Genomic DNA, 19,844 nt, shown 5'->3' with positions numbered 1-19,844 from the left:
CCTCCGGATATCCAAGCAGCGGAGACAGACCTTCTCATCCACTGTGGAATCCCAACCAAGCTAGAAATTAAGAAAGCCATCACTCAACTGAAGAACGGAAAGGCGACAGGACCAGATAACATCCCAGCAGAGGCACTGAGGGCAGACATAGATACTTCGGTAGAAATGTTACATCCACTGTTAAAGGAGACCTGGGAGAAAGGGGAAATTCCAACAGACTGGAAGGAAGGATACCTGGTCAAACTCCCCAAGAAAGGAGACCTCAGTCAGTGCCATAACTACAGGGGAATCATGCTGCTCTCAGTGCCAGGAAAAATATTCAACAGGATTCTCCTGGAACGAATAAAGAAAGCTGTGGACCCGCTGCTAAGAGACCAACAAGCAGGGTTCCGGCAGAATAGATCCTGTGTCGACCAAATTACAACTCTCCGTATCATAGTTGAGCAATCAGTGGAATGGAACTCTCCGCTCTACATCAATTTCATAGACTATGAGAAGGCGTTTGATAGTGTTGACAGAGACACCCTCTGGAAACTGCTCAGACACTATGGCATCCCAGAAAAACTGGTCAACTTGATAAGGAACTCCTATGAAGGGATGACATGCAGAGTCATCCATGGAGGTCAGCTCACTCGAAGCTTCCACGTGAAGACTGGAGTCAGGCAGGGCTGTCTACTGTCCCCTTTCCTCTTCCTCTTAGCCATCGATTGGATAATGAAGGTCACAACAACACAGAGGAGACACGGGATCCAGTGGACAATGACATCACAGCTGGATGACCTAGACTTTGCGGATGACATCGCTCTGCTCTTGCATAGTCAAAAGCAGATGCAAGAAAAGACAAGAGTGCTGGCAGACACCTCATCACAAGTTGGCCTCACCATCCATAAAGGGAAAACAAGAATCCTCAAGGTCAATATAACAAACAGAGACCCAGTGATGCTGGAGGGAACAGCACTAGAGGAAGTAAAAGCCTTTACATACTTAGGCAGTGTCATAGACAGTCAGGGCGGCACGGATGCAGACGTCAGAGCCAGAATCGGCAAGGCAAGAGCCGCATTCATCCAACTAAAGAACATCTGGAGCTCTAAAGAAATCAGCCAGCGGACAAAGCTCAGACTCTTCAGCTCAAACGTCAAGCCAGTACTACTGTACGGATCAGAGACGTGGAGGACAACAAAGTCCACAACTATGAAGGTACAAACATTCATAAACAGCTGCCTGAGGAGGATCCTGAACATTCGCTGGCCAGACACCATCAGCAATATCGATCTCTGGCAGAGAGCGGGTCTACCACCAGTGGAAGAGGAGATCAAGAGAAGAAGGTGGGGATGGATTGGCCACACACTCCGGAAGCCCATTACCAGCATCATGAGACAAGCCCTTAGATGGAACCCGCAAGGCAAAAGAAAGAGGGGAAGGCCAAAGAACACCTGGCGCAGGGACCTTGAGACTGACATCAAGCAGTGTGGACTGACATGGAAAGAGCTGGAAAAGAAGGCCCAGGATAGAGGACTCTGGCGTACTGTAGTCAACGGCCTATGCTCCATAAAAAGGAGCGATAGGCATAAGTAAGTAAAGTACGTTCTACAGCCAGGTTACCAAGTCTACTTGATTCTCTCTGCTCACTGGAGCCAATTATGAGAACTTCTGTTTTATCCTCATTTAGCTTAAGAAAGTTCTCACTCATCCAGCATTTTATACTGGACAGACAGGTCAACAATGGGTCAAGAGCGCAGGGGTCGTCTGGAGCTACCGAAAGATACAGCTGGGTATCATCAGCATAGAAATGGAAGTTCACTCCGTGATCGGCGATGAGTTCTCCCAGCGGTAGTATATACAGGGAGAACAATAAGGGACCCAGAATTGAGCCCTGTGGAATACCAGAGCAGATGTCGTGTTTGTCTGAGTCAAAGTTAGCTAGGCTGACAAAATAGCTTCTGCCTGTTAGGTAAGAGTAAAACCAAGACAAGGCGGTGCCTGACAAACCAATCCAGTACTCCATGCGTTGTAGTAGAATTTTGTGATCAATCGTGTCAAAAGCAGCGGTTAAATCAAGGAGTAGGAGAACAGATACATTTGTGTCGTCAGCGGACACCCTAAGATCATTAATTACTTTTACAAGTGCTGTTTCTGTGCTATGACCTTTCCTGAAGCCAGATTGGAATTTGTTATGAACCTTATTGTTCTGTAGGAACACATCCAGTTGATGAAAGATAGTTTTTTCTAAGACCTTGCCCAGAAATGGAAGATTAGAGATTGGTCTATAATTACCCAGCACCAATGGATCAAGGTTGTGTTTCTTGAGCAACGGCCTGACTACAGCCGTTTTCAGTGAGTCTGGAAAGACGCCTGAAAGTAGAGAGCTGTTTACAATTCTTAGGATATCTCCAATCACACTGTCTAAAACCTCTTTGAGAAACGGGGTGGGTATTGCATCCAGTGAACAAGATGATGATGTCATCTGTGATATAGTTTTACGGAATTCATCTTCATTAATTGCGCAGAAAGATATTAGACTTCCTCTGGAGTGATATACATTTTTGCACCATGCACCATTAGCCGCATTTGCAGTGCTAGCAGCAGCATTCATAATACCAGCTCGAATGCTAGAAATTTTGTTTTAAAAAAAAGGATGCAAACTCATCACACTTAGCTTTAGAAGCAGGGAGCGACTCCTTGTAAGCCTGGGGGGGGTTTAAGAGATGTTCAATGGTAGAGAATAAGACTCTGGCATTTTGCTTGTTGTCATTGATAATGCCTGAAAAATATGCCTGCCTTGCCAAGCGTAGTGCTTTGTTATAGGCCACTGTTGACTTCTTAAAAATCTCTAGGTGGATAGTGAGTTTGTTTTTTCTCCAAATTCGCTCAGCTCTACGACATTCTTACTTGAGTGAGTGTAGAAAAGAGTCACCCTAGACAGCAACCCTCCCCCTGGCCTATTACCTTGGCTTGGCTCCACCCCTCTCACCTGCTCTCACTCACTCCTCAATCAGTGGCCTGCTCTATATAAACTGCCTTTCAGTTCACTTTGGCAGCAGCAAGACCAGACATGAGAGCCCTCTTGTCCTGGGAGTCTCAGCCAACCTTTGGTTATGCGTCACTGAAGTGAGTTAAGTTCATGGTTCTCATATGTTGCATTTTAGTGGTTTGATAAATGTGCTGAATCTTACAGATCACCTGTTTGCCTTGAAATATGAAGTGTGTGTAATGCGCAGTGCACATAGTCACTTTACCATTCAAGGAAATGCAGTTATCATTAACCTTAGGAAATATTGAATGTTGTTGTATTGTCCCATATTATTTGTTAGTACTCTAAAGTTTAAGTGGTAGGCCTACCCATCCCCCTAGAGTGCTAGACATTATTGTCTTAGGTACCTAATTGTTTGTTAAATGTGATGTCATTAATGTTGGCTTGTATTTAATTATGTGTTTCTGTCTTTTTGTAGTAAAAAACCATAACTGAAGCCTCATCACCTCCTTGCCCAAACATATGCTCATGTGTGCAACGGAAAATAAATGGCTTAAAATGGAATCAGTTGTCTAACATTCTTGCCGATGTTCCATGGCGATGTTCAATTACCTGTGAACCAGAACTCTACCTTATATGGTCCTTCGAGAACCGGATGTGAACATTGCCATGGCTGAAGAGGAGCCTACCGAAGTAGCTCGCCACTCTCGAGCTACAAGCACAGAAAGCACACATGAGCTAGAAGAGGAGGAGGAGGAGGAGGAAGAGGATCCTGAGTACCTTGAAGGTGACCACCCTGACAATGGCCAACTCCTCACAAGTCCAAGCAGAGCCCTGTCAGCAGATGCCAGCGCACCAACTGAAGGCAATCCAGAGCCAAGCCAAGATAACATCATCAAATACCTCCTTGAGACGGTGAAGCGGCAAGGAGAAATCTTGCAGCGCCTCCTGGAGCGACAAGCAGCCTCCCCCACAGAAAGCGGCTGTTCCCTTTTGACCAGTCACCAAAATGCATTGTACCCATCCGCAGAGACCGACCCTAGCCAACCACACCAGATTGCAACCAGGTCACTTCCAGCCCCTCCCCCCTTTCTTCCTTCAGCCCATAACCAACTTGTTCCACATCACCCAGCCCCTCGTCAGTCTATGTCTTCTCATTCCTCCATGCCGCCACATCTTCCAGTTCTTCATGCTCATCAGCCAGTGTCGCCCAATCCTTCATCTCCCCATCCTCCAACGCAATCCCATCCTTCAGTCCATCAGCCTGCATCTACAGCACCCCCTACTGGTCGATCCAGGCACTACAGGCCAATTGAAGCTCCTAAATTTCCAGACTTCACTAGAGAGGATGAGGTACAATACATGATGTTGCGAATGGCCCTGAACAACCTACTTGATCCTGATGAAACCGAAGAATTCAAGTTTCACATTCTTCTTGACCACCTTAAGGTGGACCAGGCCAGACACCTGGCTTTGGCCTACTCTTATGCCTGCAAACCATTCACAGACGCCTTGAGAGCCCTTGATGACCGTTATGGCCAGCCACGCCAGTTGGCACTCAAGGAGCTGAAAACCATATTGGCTCTCCCCCCAGTACGTCCCGGAGATGGTCATGCCCTTGATGCCTTTGCCCTACGAGTCCAAGCCCTGGTTGGGCTGTTAAGAACTATGGCCGACCAGGGCAATGCTGAACTTCTCTGTGGCTCACACGTAGATCGGCTACTGGAGAAACTCCCAAACGAACAGGTTAGCCGCTTTAAGCGCCATATGTATCGAACTCAGGCAGATGCCGCCTATGACCTCACCAACCTTTCCGAGTGGCTGCAAATGGAGTCCCGCTGCCAACCAAGATGTGATAGCACAGGTTCAAACCCCCCTCGATCACACAGACCACAAGCACCTACTCATCACACAACTATATTCCATGGAGCTGACGGCATTGGTGAGCAGTCTGAACCCCAAACATCCTCCGTGTCCCCCTGCGCCTACTGTGGCTCCATAAGCCACCATATAAGCCAGTGTGAAGATTTCAGAGTCCTGAACAAGCAGCAAGTCACAGAATGGATCAAGGAAAACAGGAGATGTTGGCGCTGTGCCCGACCACATCTTGCAGCTAAGTGCACACTAAAGAGAGACTGTAATATCTGCAAGAGGAGACACCTACAGGTTCTGTGTGAGATCAATAATCCATCTGGTACAAGTTCTTACCTCATCAATTCAACAGCCCAGACCCTGTACATTGATCGCCCAACTTGCACAGGTCATGTCCTTCTGAAACTGGTCAAGGTTATCCTACGAAATGGCAGTCGCGCCCTGGAAACCTTCGCACTATTAGATGACGGGTCAGAGCGAACCATCCTTCTGCAGTCCGCAGCTCGAAGACTCCAGCTTGATGGCGAACCAGAGGACTTAGCCCTTAGAACTGTCAGGCAAGGAGTGGAGAGGCTGCAGGGGGCTCGTGTCTCGTTTAAGGTGAGCTCAACCTCCGGTTCCGAATTTCACATCAACCATGCCTTCACTGCAGACCGACTTGCTCTGTCTGAGCAAACACACCCTGTCTGTTCTCTCCAAAGAAAATATAGATATCTACGTAGACTGCCACTGCCACCAATGCACAAGGTCACACCCCTACTGTTAATTGGCTCGGATAATATTCACCTGATCTCCCCTATTGCCCCAGTTCGATTTGGCCCAACAGGAGCACCGGCAGCAGTTAAGACTCTCCTTGGCTGGACACTGCAAGGTCCAACCAGGTACACTGAACCTCATCCTCATGTTGCCAGATGCCTCCATATCTCCAACGCCTCCCCACCTATCCACGTAGTTCCCCATCGAAAGGAGATCCAGCAGCCAAACCAACGGCCTCAATTCTTCTACGACCACTCTGACACCTGGCTCAAAGCCCCTGATGTTCCCAGTATCACAGACTCTGACCCCTTGAGACCAAAATTGTTCCTCATGGGGCGGCGGAACCCCTCTCTGCTTTGGTCTCTCATCCCAGCTCTGAACGCCTCAGCCACTGGCACTAGGTCCATGTCCACCCAGTTTCCCTACCTGAAATCCCCAAGGACCCCCCCCAGATCACTTTGTCTAGTTTGACTCTTCGGAGTTTCAAATCCCTACAGTATTTGGGGGCGGCTGTAGAAAAGAGTCACCCTAGACAGCAACCCTCCCCCTGACCTATTACCTTGGCTTGGCTCCACCCCTCTCACCTGCTCTCACTCACTCCTCAATCAGTGGCCTGCTCTATATAAACTGCCTTTCAGTTCACTTTGGCAGCAGCAAGACCAGACATGAGAGCCCTCTTGTCCTGGGAGTCTCAGCCAACCTTTGGTTATGCGTCACTGAAGTGAGTTAAGTTCATGGTTCTCATGTTGCATTTTAGTGGTGTGATAAATGTGCTGAATCTTACAGATCACCTGTTTGCCTTGAAATATGAAGTGTGTGTAATGCGCAGTGCACATAGTCACTTTACCATTCAAGGAAATGCAGTTATCATTAACCTTAGGAAATATTGAATGTTGTTGTATTGTCCCATATTATTTGTTAGTACTCTAAAGTTTAAGTGGTAGGCCTACCCATCCCCCTAGAGTGCTAGACATTATTGTCTTAGGTACCTAATTGTTTGTTAAATGTGATGTCATTAATGTTGGCTTGTATTTAATTATGTGTTTCTGTCTTTTTATAGTAAAAAACCATAACTGAAGCCTCATCACCTCCTTGCCCAAACATATGCTCATGTGTGCAACGGAAAATAAATGGCTTAAAATGGAATCAGTTGTCTAACATTCTTGCCGATGTTCCATGGCGATGTTCAATTACCTGTGAACCAGAACTCTACCTTATAGTGAGCGCATGTGCTCGTTGATCCAGGGTGTTACTCTAGAGTTAAGTTTCTTTTTAGTTTTCATAGGAGCCACTATGTCGAGAGCTGACTCTAATTTGAGATTAAAATGTTGAACCATATCATTCACTGAGGGAGCATCAAGTAGGGGGGGGACCTGCACACACGCCAGATGACGAGGAAAGTCGTTTGCTGCAGATGAGCTAAATAAACGTTTTTTTATAGTATATTCTGTATTGTTTTTCCCTAGATCAGAGACAGTCATATTAAAACACAATAAATAGTGGTCTGTTAGTTCGGGCTTATCAATAATACTGTCAACAGTGATATTCAAACCTTTAGTGATCACCAAGTCCAGGGTGTGGCCATGTTTATGTGTTGGCCCAACAACATGTTGAATAAAGTCAAAATTGTGCAGTAACTGTAGGAAACCCATAGCCACAACATCTGAAACAATGTCAACATACAAATTAGCATCTCCAGTAATCAGAGTTCTGTCATAATTAGTGGAACAGATAGATAAAAGTTCTGATATTTCTGTTAGAAATAAGGCTTTGCTGCACTTTGGAGGTCGATACATACTAATCATAAGCACAGATGATTGACTCTCCAATATGGTGGCCTGGTATTCAAATGATTTAAAACTGCCAAGGTTTGTCAGAGGTTTGAATTTTAAAGTGTCAGAAAAGATATTCGCCAGACCACCTCCTTTTTTCCCTCACGTCCTGAGTGAATGAAACTGTACTTTGGTGGGCATGCTGCAGATAAGAGCACCGCTCCATCAGAACCAAGCCAGGTTTCTGTTAGAAAGATAATATCTAGTTTCTCTTTACAGATGATATCATTTACAGAGGAAGATTTGTTATTAAGTGACCTGATGTTAAGTAGGGCCAAGTTTAGCTTAAGGCATTCAACTATTTGGTTGTTACCTCTACATGGAATGCCTGTTAAATTTGCTGTATTTGTGTGTTTAAAGTCACTCCTTGTCCTGGGAACTCTATTTGAGATAACAGTGGAAATATTGTAAACCTTGTTTTCTACAAGGCTAACTGCAATAGCCTTGGGCCCAGACATGATTTTGGCTATGCATAATGGACCCTGCCTGTCTCAGCAATCAAATGTATTCTCTAGACGTAGGGAAGCCGACAGGACGTTCTTGTTCTTGCAATGGCTCCGTCGAGGGGCGATGGGTGGGGGGCAGGGCACGGTTGGTGGTTGGCGTTTGATTTGGGGGGTGAGTCTAGTCCCCGCTCTAATCAAGTCGTTCATGCTACTGGTGAACTCCAGAAGAGGTATTGGGGACAGGGAAAAAGATGATGATGAGGAGGAGGAAGGTGGTGGAGTTCGATAATCTTCCTCAATGAGAGACTCCTCTGTGTCTCCTTCCTCTTCCAGCATGACCGTGGCTGCAGAGTCGACGTCAGGGGCCGTGGCAATCTCCTCCTGTGGATTTAGGCTGTTATCAGCGGTTGTTTTCAGCACGCTGTCCTTTGTTTTTGTTTCCGAGTCTTCACTATCAGAGAGTTCATTTGTTATGGATGTTTCACCACCATCAGCTGCAGCGGTGGGGGGTGGTGTGAGAGCGTACTCATCTACGCAGAGCCATTCACCTTGGCATTCTTCAGCGGTAGCAGATAACAGAGCATTATCTGTTGTTATGGCAACTTGTGCTCTGGCAGAGGTTGACGAAGACACATTGTAGAAAAGGTTTGACAAACAATTTTGTTCCCAGCTTGTTCAATTTAAGGCCATCCGAAGAAAAAAGGTGCCTTCTATCCCAAAAAAAATTGAAATTGTCAATAAAATGTACAGATTTGTTGGTGCACATAATTGAAAGCCATTTGCTCAGTGCAGACAGTCTACTGAAACGTTCATCGCCGCCTCTTGTAGGTGGTAGTGTGGGCCGCTGATGCACACCTTTACATCAAGTGAGCTGATTTTGCTGAATAAGGCCGTGAAATGTTGTTTTAGGATTTCTGACTGTTTGTCCTCTGTATCACATGTGCCAACGTGCAAGATCAGGGTTTTCACCATTGGGTGTTCAGCGATAAGAGTCAGAATTCTGTCATTCATGTCAGAGACTTTGTCTTTGGGGAAGCATAACACTTTTGCCTTTCTTCTTATCATGCTTTTAACATCTTTAACAGCGGCATCCCCTATGATCAGAAATTCAGGCTCACCATATAGCCTTTCTTCATCCGAGTTACTCTTGGTTCTTACCCTGCTGGGTGAAGAGGATTTGTTTTGTCTGCCATCAGACGGGCATCTGGGGTCCTGGAGCAATGGGGTGAATCTGTTTCCCAGCTGCACAGGACACTCAGCACTCGATGTTTTGGGAGATTTGTTTGTAGATCTACCTTTGGCAGTTTTCCACTGTTGACGCGCAGCACTCGATGTTTTGGGAGATTTGTTTGTAGATCTCCCATTGGCAGTTTTCCACTGTTGAAGGGGGGTAGAAGACGCGGTACCCTGTGTCCGGGGGCATCGATGATGGTGACGCGCGGGTGGTAGCGCAGGCCAGCCGGTCAGATCTGTAATCACAGGGCTCCGAGTTCTGCCAGTTATTCGGCCCTTCAAATCCTTTGGCTTTGCCCCGAGAGTGTTCCATGAGAAAGCCTTGTTCTGGGGTTTCTCGGAAACCACACTAGGTGGCTGCTTGTTGGCATGGTCTTGTCCGTTGCTCTGAGACTGTGGAATTCCATAATGTTGATTCACTTCCACATTCACTCTTAAACGGTGTAATTCCGTTTCCAGCACTGCAATCCTTTGCAGCAATTTTTGATAGTCCTCTGTTGAAAAAGTCGGGTACATCCTGATGCTAATTAGCTTTGGCTATATGCCACGTACCCAGTCACTGGAGGTCGACAAATAGGTCGAAAAATAAAAGGAATAGAGTCCCATGGGTTTATAAATATCCAGGATCCAGGAAAAAAGTAAAAATAAAAAACATGGATATCAGCAGAGGAATGTAAGCATAGGGCAGAGCGAGCAGCAAAAGCGTCCTCACAGTACGAGAGCAGAAGTACGAGTATATGTCATCAGAACAGAGGGAGTGCTCTATGATCATGACACCAGAACCTGCTCTTGCTCGCTCAGCTGCAGCCCGTCAAGACTAATTTATGCTCCGTCCCGCGAAGGTGTCGCGCGCAGAGAACGGCAGACCTCCAAGCTCACAGCGGTCGCATCCGTGACGCGGCGCAGTTGTGAGCTTGTATGTCAGCTGTTCTCGGTTGCGAGATACCATTGTGCGATGAAGTATATATGTGTCACCAGGGCACACACCACTAGCCTACACACAGAGGAGGTTGAATGAAGTGAAACCAGCGAAACCACAAAACAGCAGGTTTGGGGATCTGTTGGGAATTGATTACATGAAACAGTCACCTGTGCGTCCAGTCTCAATGTTTGTAAACAAATAATTGGTCTATTGGTGTTGGGACGCGGTAACACGCCATGCAACAGCCTTTTAGAACAGGAGCATGTGCAGTCACACGCATCCATTTAAACAACCTTACATTCACACCTCAACAAAGTTTATAAAGGCTCCTGACTCACACCAGGTGAATGAACAGAGGAATGAGCCTATAGATGCATATCAACGCTCCATTGTGTGACTGTAGTGTAGTAGGTGTTAAACCACGTAAAACAGCGTCCCACCACTAACTAAATCACCATGACAACACTGACTCAGATGTGTTGAAACTTTAAAGAGAGGAAACGATACTGACAGACCTAAGACACGCACGCGCACACACACACACACACACACACACACACACACACACACACACACACACACACACACACACACACCCCTGAGTACATTTCCTGCACCACTCCCCTCAGGCAGAGAGAGAGAGAGAGAAAGACGTTTGACTGTTAACAACACCTGTGTTTTCACTAACTATACAATATGTTCATAATATTCTCACATAAAGCACAGTCATCAAAAAAATGCTCCAGGCACTTTTCATTAAAGCAAGATATTTTAAATCTCAAAATTAAATCAGATCAATCCTCCTACAACACAGCACAGCACAGCACAACACAGCACAGCACAGCACAGCACAGCACAGCACAGCACAGCACAAAGTTAAGATTCTCCTCTGTGGTTTCAAACCATTGTCTCTGATGAAAAACATCCACACAGTAAACTGTTATCAGCCCCAGCAGATCAGCTACTGCTCCTACATCCACCCACTGCTCCTACATCCACCCAGCTTTGACCTGCTACAGATGTGCCATTTCAAAACTTCACATGTCCTGCCATCGCCAAGACAGTACATTTTCAGGGGATTCCCAGAGCAATAAGCGGGATAAAGAAGGGCATTTAAAATGCTGAATTGTTTTGATGACCACTGCTTTTATGATGCTAATTAATTTGAGCAACTGGTCAAGGACCTCTTCAAATCACCTTTTGCCTCATAATGAGTCAACACACATTATTTTGTTCTCATGTATATGGCTGTCTGTTGAAGGGAAAAACGGGGGTGTGTAGCGACAACTTCTTTTCAGGGGAAAAACAGTGCATTTTTAAGGGCAGAAAAGGGAGGAAAACATGCTTTTTCAGGGCACTTTCAGGGAAAGAACAGTAACGTGTGAAGTTTTGAAGTGGCACATCTGTACATCCAACACTTCTACTGCAATGACCACTGAACATGTATAGAGACATAACACACTATCATTGTCCAGTCAGAACCAGTATAGAGACATAACACACTCTATCATTGTCCAGTCAGAACCAGTATAGAGACATAACAGGTCTTTATATGGCGACAGTTCAACATAAAAACACATCTTCATGTCCATTAAAGACTAAACTAAGTGAAAAAGAGGACTCAGCACAGCAAAGGAACCCAAAGGCATCACCACCATCATCATTTACAACTCTGCATTAACCCTTTGGACATTAGTTTTTTAACCTGAAAATCTCTTGCTTGGTAAAACATCCTCTCATTATTTAACACTTTGGGTATACTTGGCAAAAATAGCAGATCTACAAGCTCATAGAGTGCCGCGCTATGAGCTTGTAGATCTGGAAAAGAATCGTGACAATTTGTGCACATCTTTGAATGTTTATATATTTTTTAAAGCGAACATTTTTAACTCAAATCTTTGCTTCTGGGGGTCCCTGGAACAACATATTTTGAGATGGGGGTCCGCAGCTAAATACATATCATTTTGGGGGTCCTTGACATGAAAGAAGCTTGAGAACCACTGATATTATAGCAACATAAGTGTTTTTTTTTCTTCAAAAGGAGGTTAGGATTTAGAAGACATTTGTAGAATCCCCCCAGAAGCAAAGATTTGATTTAAAATGTTCACTTTAAAATATATATATTCAAATATTTGCACAATAAACTTTACTCCATGACGTCAGGAGGGGGCGTTACCTTCACCGTGGTCCCTTTCACTACTATCCCGTTTTCAATAAGAGTATTTGTACTTAGTACTTAGTTACTTTACACTACTGGTGTTTGCTTTGTTCACCTTCATGTACGCAAAGCACAACAACAACACCATTCATCCTGACAGCAGATTTAACACTAGAGAGACTCCTCTACACAGATCTGTAATGTTTCCTTGTTAGAGTAAAGCTAGCCCTGGTTCAGAGTGTTAGTGATTCTCTCTAACGCTCTGCCAGGCGCTGGGCTCTGCGCTTCTAAAGGAATTCCACTGTCCTGTGAAAATAAACTAAACCATTTCACTACTCACCTAAACAAAGGCTGTTTTGTGGTGTTTTTGAAAGTCTGTTCTCTGAGGTGGGAAGCCTCTCAGCACCACCTTCTCTGAAAAAATGTTTTTGGTTGCTCCACAGCGCCCTCTACAGATCTGGTCGATGGAATTTTCGATTGACCAGATTTTTTCGTCCGGTGAAAAATGTTCTTTTCTGTCTAAAAAGTGTATTATACAGAGTAGGTGGTGCTGAGAGGCTTCCCACCTCTGAGAACAGACATTCAACAACACAAAACAGTCTTTGTTTAGGTGAATAGTGAAATGGTTTAGTTTATTTTCACTACTGTTGAGCACTCGCCGAACCAGGGCTAGTTTCCTTGTTTAGAGTAAAGCCATGACGCCGTGCGGACACGCTGCCACCAACACCACTATAAACACAGACAGACAGACAGACAGACAGACAGACAGACATAAAAGCATAGAAAGAGCATTTAGAACAGATAGACACTCACTCTGTCAATTCACCCACTATGTCTGCACCATGCTGAGAGAGAGAGAGAGAGAGAGAGAGAGAGAGAGAGAGAGAGAGAGAGAGAGAGAGAGAGAGAGAGACAGACAGAGAGACACCGAGAGAGGGTGTGTGTGTGTGTGTGTGTGTGTGTGTGTGTGTGTGTGCGTGCGTGCGTGCGTGCGTGCGTGCGAGCGAGCGAGCGAGCGAGTGAGTGACAGACAGACAGACAGACAGACAGACAGACACCATCAGTAGGAAAAAGTATTTGTTTGGATGAAGTTTTTATATTTAATAATAATATAAAACCTCTTACCTCACATGAACCTCAAGATTGTGTTGATAATGTAGAGTCCACAGTGTTGTGTTGTGTAGTGGTGTGTAGTGGTGTGTAGTTGTTGTGTAGTCACAAAATGGTTGTTACTGTACTTTCATTTCCTCTCTAATGTTCCATATCTGACACACCTCTGGACACTCCATATATGGTCACGGGGGAGGAGATAAAGTGCAGACTGAAGTGCAGTGGTGGAAAACAGTAAATGATCAATACTGTGATATAGAAATACAACAACAAGTACAAGTGAAGTAAGAGTAAAAGTACAAAAGTATTGGTATCAAAATGTACTTAAAGTACCAAAAGTAAAAGTACTAAAATGTTTGAAAATAGCAGATCTACAAGCTCACAACATGTTGCATTGTGATGCGTTGTGAGCTTGTAGATCTGCTATTTTCAAATAGCCTAGGTATAAATAGCCTAGGTATAAAACATACAATAACCACTAAAGTGGTTAATGTATGTTTTATAATGTAATGATTTATATCTACAAAGTAACCAGTAACTAAAGTTCTCAAATAATTGTAGTGGAGTAAAAGTATAATATTTGCCTCTGAGATGTAGTGGAGTAGAAGTAAAAGTATAGACAATTGGAAATACTCCAGTAGAGTAAAAGTACCTCAACATTGTACTTAAGTACAGTACTTGAGTAAATGTACTTCGTTACTTTCCACCACTGATCATGACACATGTTGTCATCCTAAAAACAATAGAATAGAATAAAAAGCTGAGGTCAGGATGTCTAGTTCTATTCTATGTGACTGTGTCGCCCTCTAGTGGACAAACTCTCCTCTCGTCTCCTCTAGGTATATTATTTATAACTATGACGCAGTGACTCAACAAACACTATTTATGTTTATTTATACATTTAATCATTTTATAAAGAGCGTCATCATCATAAGATGATGATTTATATTGTTAATTCCTCCTCCACTCATTGGTTTGTTAGTTTGTTGCTGTTCCATCCGTCATGGACAGCTAGAAGAACTACATTATAAAGGACTACATTTCCCAAACATCAAGTGTCATGCTTCACACAGAACGCCACGTGAACACTTCCGTTTTTACTTCAAAATAAAATACGTGACGTGACAAGCCTCACACACAACGCAACGCGAGCGCTTCCGGTCTTATTTCAAAATACAACAGTTTAATTCTTAAACACTCTATGGTTCTACGACGGTGTCTCACGCCAAAAATAGCAGATCTACAAGCTCACAATGCGTCTCATTGTGAGCTTGTAGATTTATTCATGTATAAAGTGACGTCATGCTCGTTCATCTTATTTTAATGTTTAATAAACAGAGAGTTCCACTTATATTTACTCACTTTGTCCACATGAGGGCGACAAAGACCTTTGAATACAAACAGATGAATGGAGTCAGATGTTTGCAAAGTGATTACAGTCAGTTAGTTAGTTTAGTTAGTTAGTTATTTAATTATTTATGTATTTAGTTTAGTTAGTTAATGATTTAGTTAGTTTATAGTTAGGGAGCAACACTGGTATAGTAGCTAGACTGTATATTATTATTGACTCATTATGTTAACTGTTGTAATAGTTATATACTGTATAAACAGTAGATACTGTATATTATTATTTACTCATTATATTAACTGTTGTAATAGTTATATACTGTATAAACATTAAACTTTAAAGGAAACATGCAGTCTAAATATATAATAAATTACCATTTGTCTAATTCACCACTACTTTCAAAATATAAATAAAATATAAAAAATAAAAAAAAAGGTTCAGTTAGAGTTACCCTAGTTGAACGTTTGAAACCTTGAAAATTGATTAAACATGGCCCACTTAATAGAACCACATTCTTTGCGTGGCTTTTTGATTATCTTGATACGATACGATACGATAATACTTTATTGTCAGTTTGCACTGAAATTTGTCTTGCGACCCAGAAACAGCCATGTATGCAACATATAACAGTACACACATTTGACATGACACAAGAAAACAACAAAATACAAATACATACATAAAGACATGCAAAGACAAGAGCAATGTCCACCACTCAGCCTACCCCTGGCTTATAACTCCTGATTAAGCCTCAATGTCGTCTGATGGACAAAGGACCTCTTCAGTTTGACCTTATTGTATGTAGGAACACTGTATCTCCTTCCTGAAGGCAGCAACCTATATTCTCCATACAAAGCATGGCTAGTGTTTGAAGTGATATTCCTTGCCAACCTTATCATACTGTTATCATACGTAGATGTATAGAGCCTCTGAAGTGGTTTTCCAACAATCTTTGAACAAATGTTCACTTGTTGCAGCAGTTGTGACTTTAAAGCTACAGACAGACATCCATACCAGGTGGTACTACAGTACTGCAGGACACTCATAATAACAGAAGTGAAAAACAAAAGAAGAATCTGTCTACTAGCACCAAAAGATCTCAGACGGCGAAGGAAATAGACTCTTTGTTTTGTCTTCTTACCCACTGATTCAATCTGGTCTTTCCATGACAAAAGGTGGTCTATTACTACTCCTAGGTATGTATACGAACATACCTGGTTGATCTGTTCACTATGAATAGTAATAGGGGATCTGTGTATCTCTAGTGGGGCACCAAAAACAATCTCTTCTGTCTTTTTTGTGTTAATGATAAGAGCGTTGTTATCACTCCATTCCACCACCTTATTTACTCTGTGTTGGTGCAGTCCAGGATCACTGGAACTATCCAAAAGAGAAATCAAAACTGTATCATCAGAGTACTTTAGAATGTATTGGTCTGGCTTGTCAGTGCGACATTCAGACAGACATTTCTCAGTACTACAGCTGTCAGTATAAAGGGTGAACAATACAGCTGAGCTTACACAACCCTGGGGAGCACCAACATTAGTGGTTAATGCTGAGGAGAGGGTTTTGTTCACTTTCACCCTCTGTACTCTGTTAGTAAGGAAGGAAGCATACCAGTGAATTAAGTATGGATTCAGTTCCAACTGTACCATCTTTGACACCAGAATATCAGACTGTATTGTATTGAAGGCTGAAGAGAAGTCTAAGAACAGCACCCTTGCATGATTCTTATTAGACTTATCTAGGTGTTTTGTAATGAAGTGGACCAGTGTGACAACCGCATCCTCTGTACCGCAACCTTTCTTATAAGCAAACTGACAGGGGTCAAATTTGTCTTTAGTTATACTCACAAGATGTTGCAACAGTATTCTTTCCAGTGATTTCATGGTCACTGAAGTAAGAGCTATGGGTCTATAATCCTTATGTTCTTTTGGACATTGGATTTTGGGTAATGGTTTTATGTGTGAGGTTTTCCAACACAGAGGAATTATATGTGTGTCTACAGAGGTTTGAAATATTGGTTGCCACACAGGAGCCAACTCGGATGCAAAGTTTTTGAGGAGAAAAGCACTGCACTCGTCCGGCCCATTAGCTTTCCTTGTGTTAGTACACCGAAACACTTTCCTGACATCCTCTTCAGTGATGATAATTCTGTCTGAGGGGGCAGGTGTTACAGCCTTAAGTATTTCAGTGCACTTAGAGGAATCGCCCAATGATTCGAATCTGGCATAGAAAGTATTTAGGTCATTGGCAAAGCCAAGTTCATTGTCTGTCACAATAGGTTTGGTTGGGGCTGACATTCCTGTCATGGATTTCATAGTATCCCACGCCTTTTTGTGATTTTTAGCTTTGAACGCATCCTCTAGGTGCTGTCTATGTGCCAATTGTGCCTGCCTCATTTTTGTTTTTAGCTTATTTTCTGTCAATTTGAGTGCACCGAAATCTTTGCTTATGAAGGCTGTTTTCCTTTCATTTATTATATTCTTTATGTCCTTGGTCACATATGTTTTATTGTTCGGATAGATTTTAATTTCCTTTGTAGGAACAACCAGCTGTACACAAAAATTAATGTAATCATTTGTAACTGTGGTTATTTCGTCCAATGAACCATCTCTAAAAGTGTCCCAATCTGTACAGTCCAGGCATGCTTTTAGTTGTTCCTTGCTTTCATTTGTCCATGTCCTAACTACTTTCTTCTCCACCTTTCCTCTCTTCAGTTTTGACTTATAAACTGGAGTCATGTACACAACATTATGGTCAGAGGTCAATATAGGCGGGCCTACCTTGGCAACATATGCATCTGGAATGTTCACATAACACTTGTCCAGAATGTTATTTTTCCTAGTCGCATCCTTGACATACTGTACAAATCCTGGCAACACGGTGTCTAGATAACACTGGTTCAAGTCTCCAAGTACGATTGCTGGTGCCTCTGGGTACTGTAGTTGTAGTCCATGTACACAGTCAGCAATGGTTTTTGCTGCCTGTGCTGCTCTTCCTGGCCCTTTAGGAGGCACATAGACTATGAACAGTAGAATGCACCCAAATTCGCGGGGGAGATAGAACGGTCTTAAAGTCATGCCCAGGATTTCCACGTTGGGATCGTCGCATATCCCGAGTTTGACGGAATGGGATCGACACCAGAGATCATTAATGTACACACATACTCCACCGTAACCACTCCCTCCACCTCTGTCCAGTCGCACCAGAGTGAATCCGGGGACCTCATAGAGTGAGTCTAGTTTTGATGGTTTTAACCAGCTTTCAGTGAAACATAACAGTGATGCCTCACGAAATTCGTAGCTGTACCTTGTGTATGTTCTTATCGTGCTGATTTTGTTATCCAAGGATCGCACGTTGGCCAGAACGATAAAGGGGAGCGGGGGGCGGGTGAATCTCCTCCGTAAACGGTTTCGAATTCCCCCTCTTTTTCCTCGTCTCCTCCTCCTCTTTCCTCGGATCAGTTCCACGGGTATGTCATCCAACACCGGCAAGTGGACGTGGCCCGCCGTTGTGTTCGGCTCCGGCGGCCGTAATGCCAGTAGTGCAGCTCGGCTGTACACATGGACGATCCCGGTAGCGCCGTTTTCACGCCAGATGTTTGTCTCGAGCCGAGTCCCCGGTTCTATCGACCAGCACTTTCCACAGAAGTTACAAATGACCAGGATCAGCAGAGCTACCTCTGCGGCTCTCATCTTGGCGACATTGCACATCTTTACATGTGACGACATATAGACACGGACAATACAAATAACTAAACAATAAGGCACACAAGCAAACTCTCAGGTCGCGGTGCAGCCGCCGAGCAGCGCACACGGAAGCAGCGTCACAGCGTCAGCGTGTGATGATGATGATGGACCAATTCATAGAACCACATTCTTTAAAAAAAAGTGCAAACAAAGGTGTTGTGCACAATAACAAAATGTCCCAAAAATATAAAAAAGTTAGTCCTAAGGCTATCATCATATATAATGATTTACTTATATTGACTGTATCGACAGCTGTTTCACTCATCTAATATAACAGTTTATACTTAGGCTGTCGTGAAAGTGTAATATTTAGAGAAATTCTAAGTTTCAAACGCAAATTTTATTTTTTATTTAACCTTTATTTAACCAGTAAAAACACGTTGAGACACAGTCGCAAAAGTAGTGGTGAATTAGACAAATTATTTATTATATATTTAGACTGCATGTTTCCTTTAAAGTTTAATGCACGCAACTGTTTTCGCCAGATTTAATTTCTGCTGTTTCTCATGAGCGTCAGTCGGGCTTCAACAACAAAGCCGTCTGCGCTTTGACAGCGCTCGCCCAGTGTGGGCGGAGCTATCCGTCTAGGACGTGACATAGGACTAGGGGCGCCCCCCGCTCCCCGCCCCCCGCCCCCTGCTACTGAAAAACGGGGGGTAAGAACAAGCCCCCAGAGTTGCTGAGAAACATTGAAGCCGTCACCCCAGTGGCCAAAGCTGGAACTGCAGGCGGGGAGAAATACATGCACGAGCAAAACATACCGAGATATATTTATATATATAGATATAAATATGTAAACATATTATACATACATACATATGCATTTACATATAAATAGGCATATTGAGTGTATTTAATAAATATCTCGCGTTCAATCCTTGACACACGGGCTGCCGTAGAACGCAAAAAGGACACTAGTGCGCATGCTCATAACTCTATGGTGTGTCCAAAAACGACTCAATAATTCTACTTCCGGCAGGCTTCCGGGTGCTTCACTAGAATAAAAAAGAAGGATGGATTACAGGGGCGTGTCCCAGCGTAGTACCGGGGTATTGCACATGCGCAGTGTTATCAGGAAGTGCACGACGGAGTGTTCCAGCAGAGGCGCTACATAAAAACCCCCAGGATCCCTTCTCAGTCAGTCGAGGTGTGTGTTTGTTGTTCTCTCCACTCAGCACCTAAACAGCTGGAGGTTTGTAATTCTAATACACAAGTGGACTAAATGACTTACATAGTTATAAAGAACAACAACAAAGTGACATAAACCCCCATATCCAAGTTATTAATATGCATATCTATCATGTGGTGTTCACAATCAACAAATAAAAATACATTTTGAAGACGAATATAAGTTTTTATACTGTGAGCATATCTAAACGCATAGGCCACACATATATATATATATATATATATATATATATATATATATATATATATATATATA

The 19,844-nt window shown here is 43.5% G+C and overlaps 2 protein-coding genes across 3 annotated transcripts in view; one reads left to right on the top strand and one right to left on the bottom strand.

Moving 5' to 3' along the window:
- The window catches only part of LOC311058221 (uncharacterized protein), an 81,303-nt gene extending 67,902 nt beyond the window's left edge, over positions 1-13,401 (bottom strand). For both annotated transcript variants that reach the window (XM_084075585.1, XM_084075586.1), the window contains exon 1: positions 13,316-13,401. The gene's annotated coding sequence lies outside the window, so the exon portion shown is untranslated. The remainder of the gene's footprint in view (positions 1-13,315) is intronic.
- LOC311058114 (uncharacterized protein) overlaps positions 1-19,844 on the top strand; it is a gene marked incomplete at its 3' end in the record, with an annotated part of 223,736 nt that overhangs the window by 137,155 nt on the left and 66,737 nt on the right. The window lies entirely within an intron of this gene.

This window comes from Gymnoscopelus microlampas (genome assembly GCF_963454915.1).
Source record: "Gymnoscopelus microlampas genome assembly, chromosome: 13".
In the NCBI taxonomy this organism is placed as follows: domain Eukaryota; kingdom Metazoa; phylum Chordata; class Actinopteri; order Myctophiformes; family Myctophidae; genus Gymnoscopelus; species Gymnoscopelus microlampas.
The sequence above is the reverse complement of the archived record's forward strand: the minus strand, read 5'-3'. Positions and strand labels throughout refer to the sequence as shown.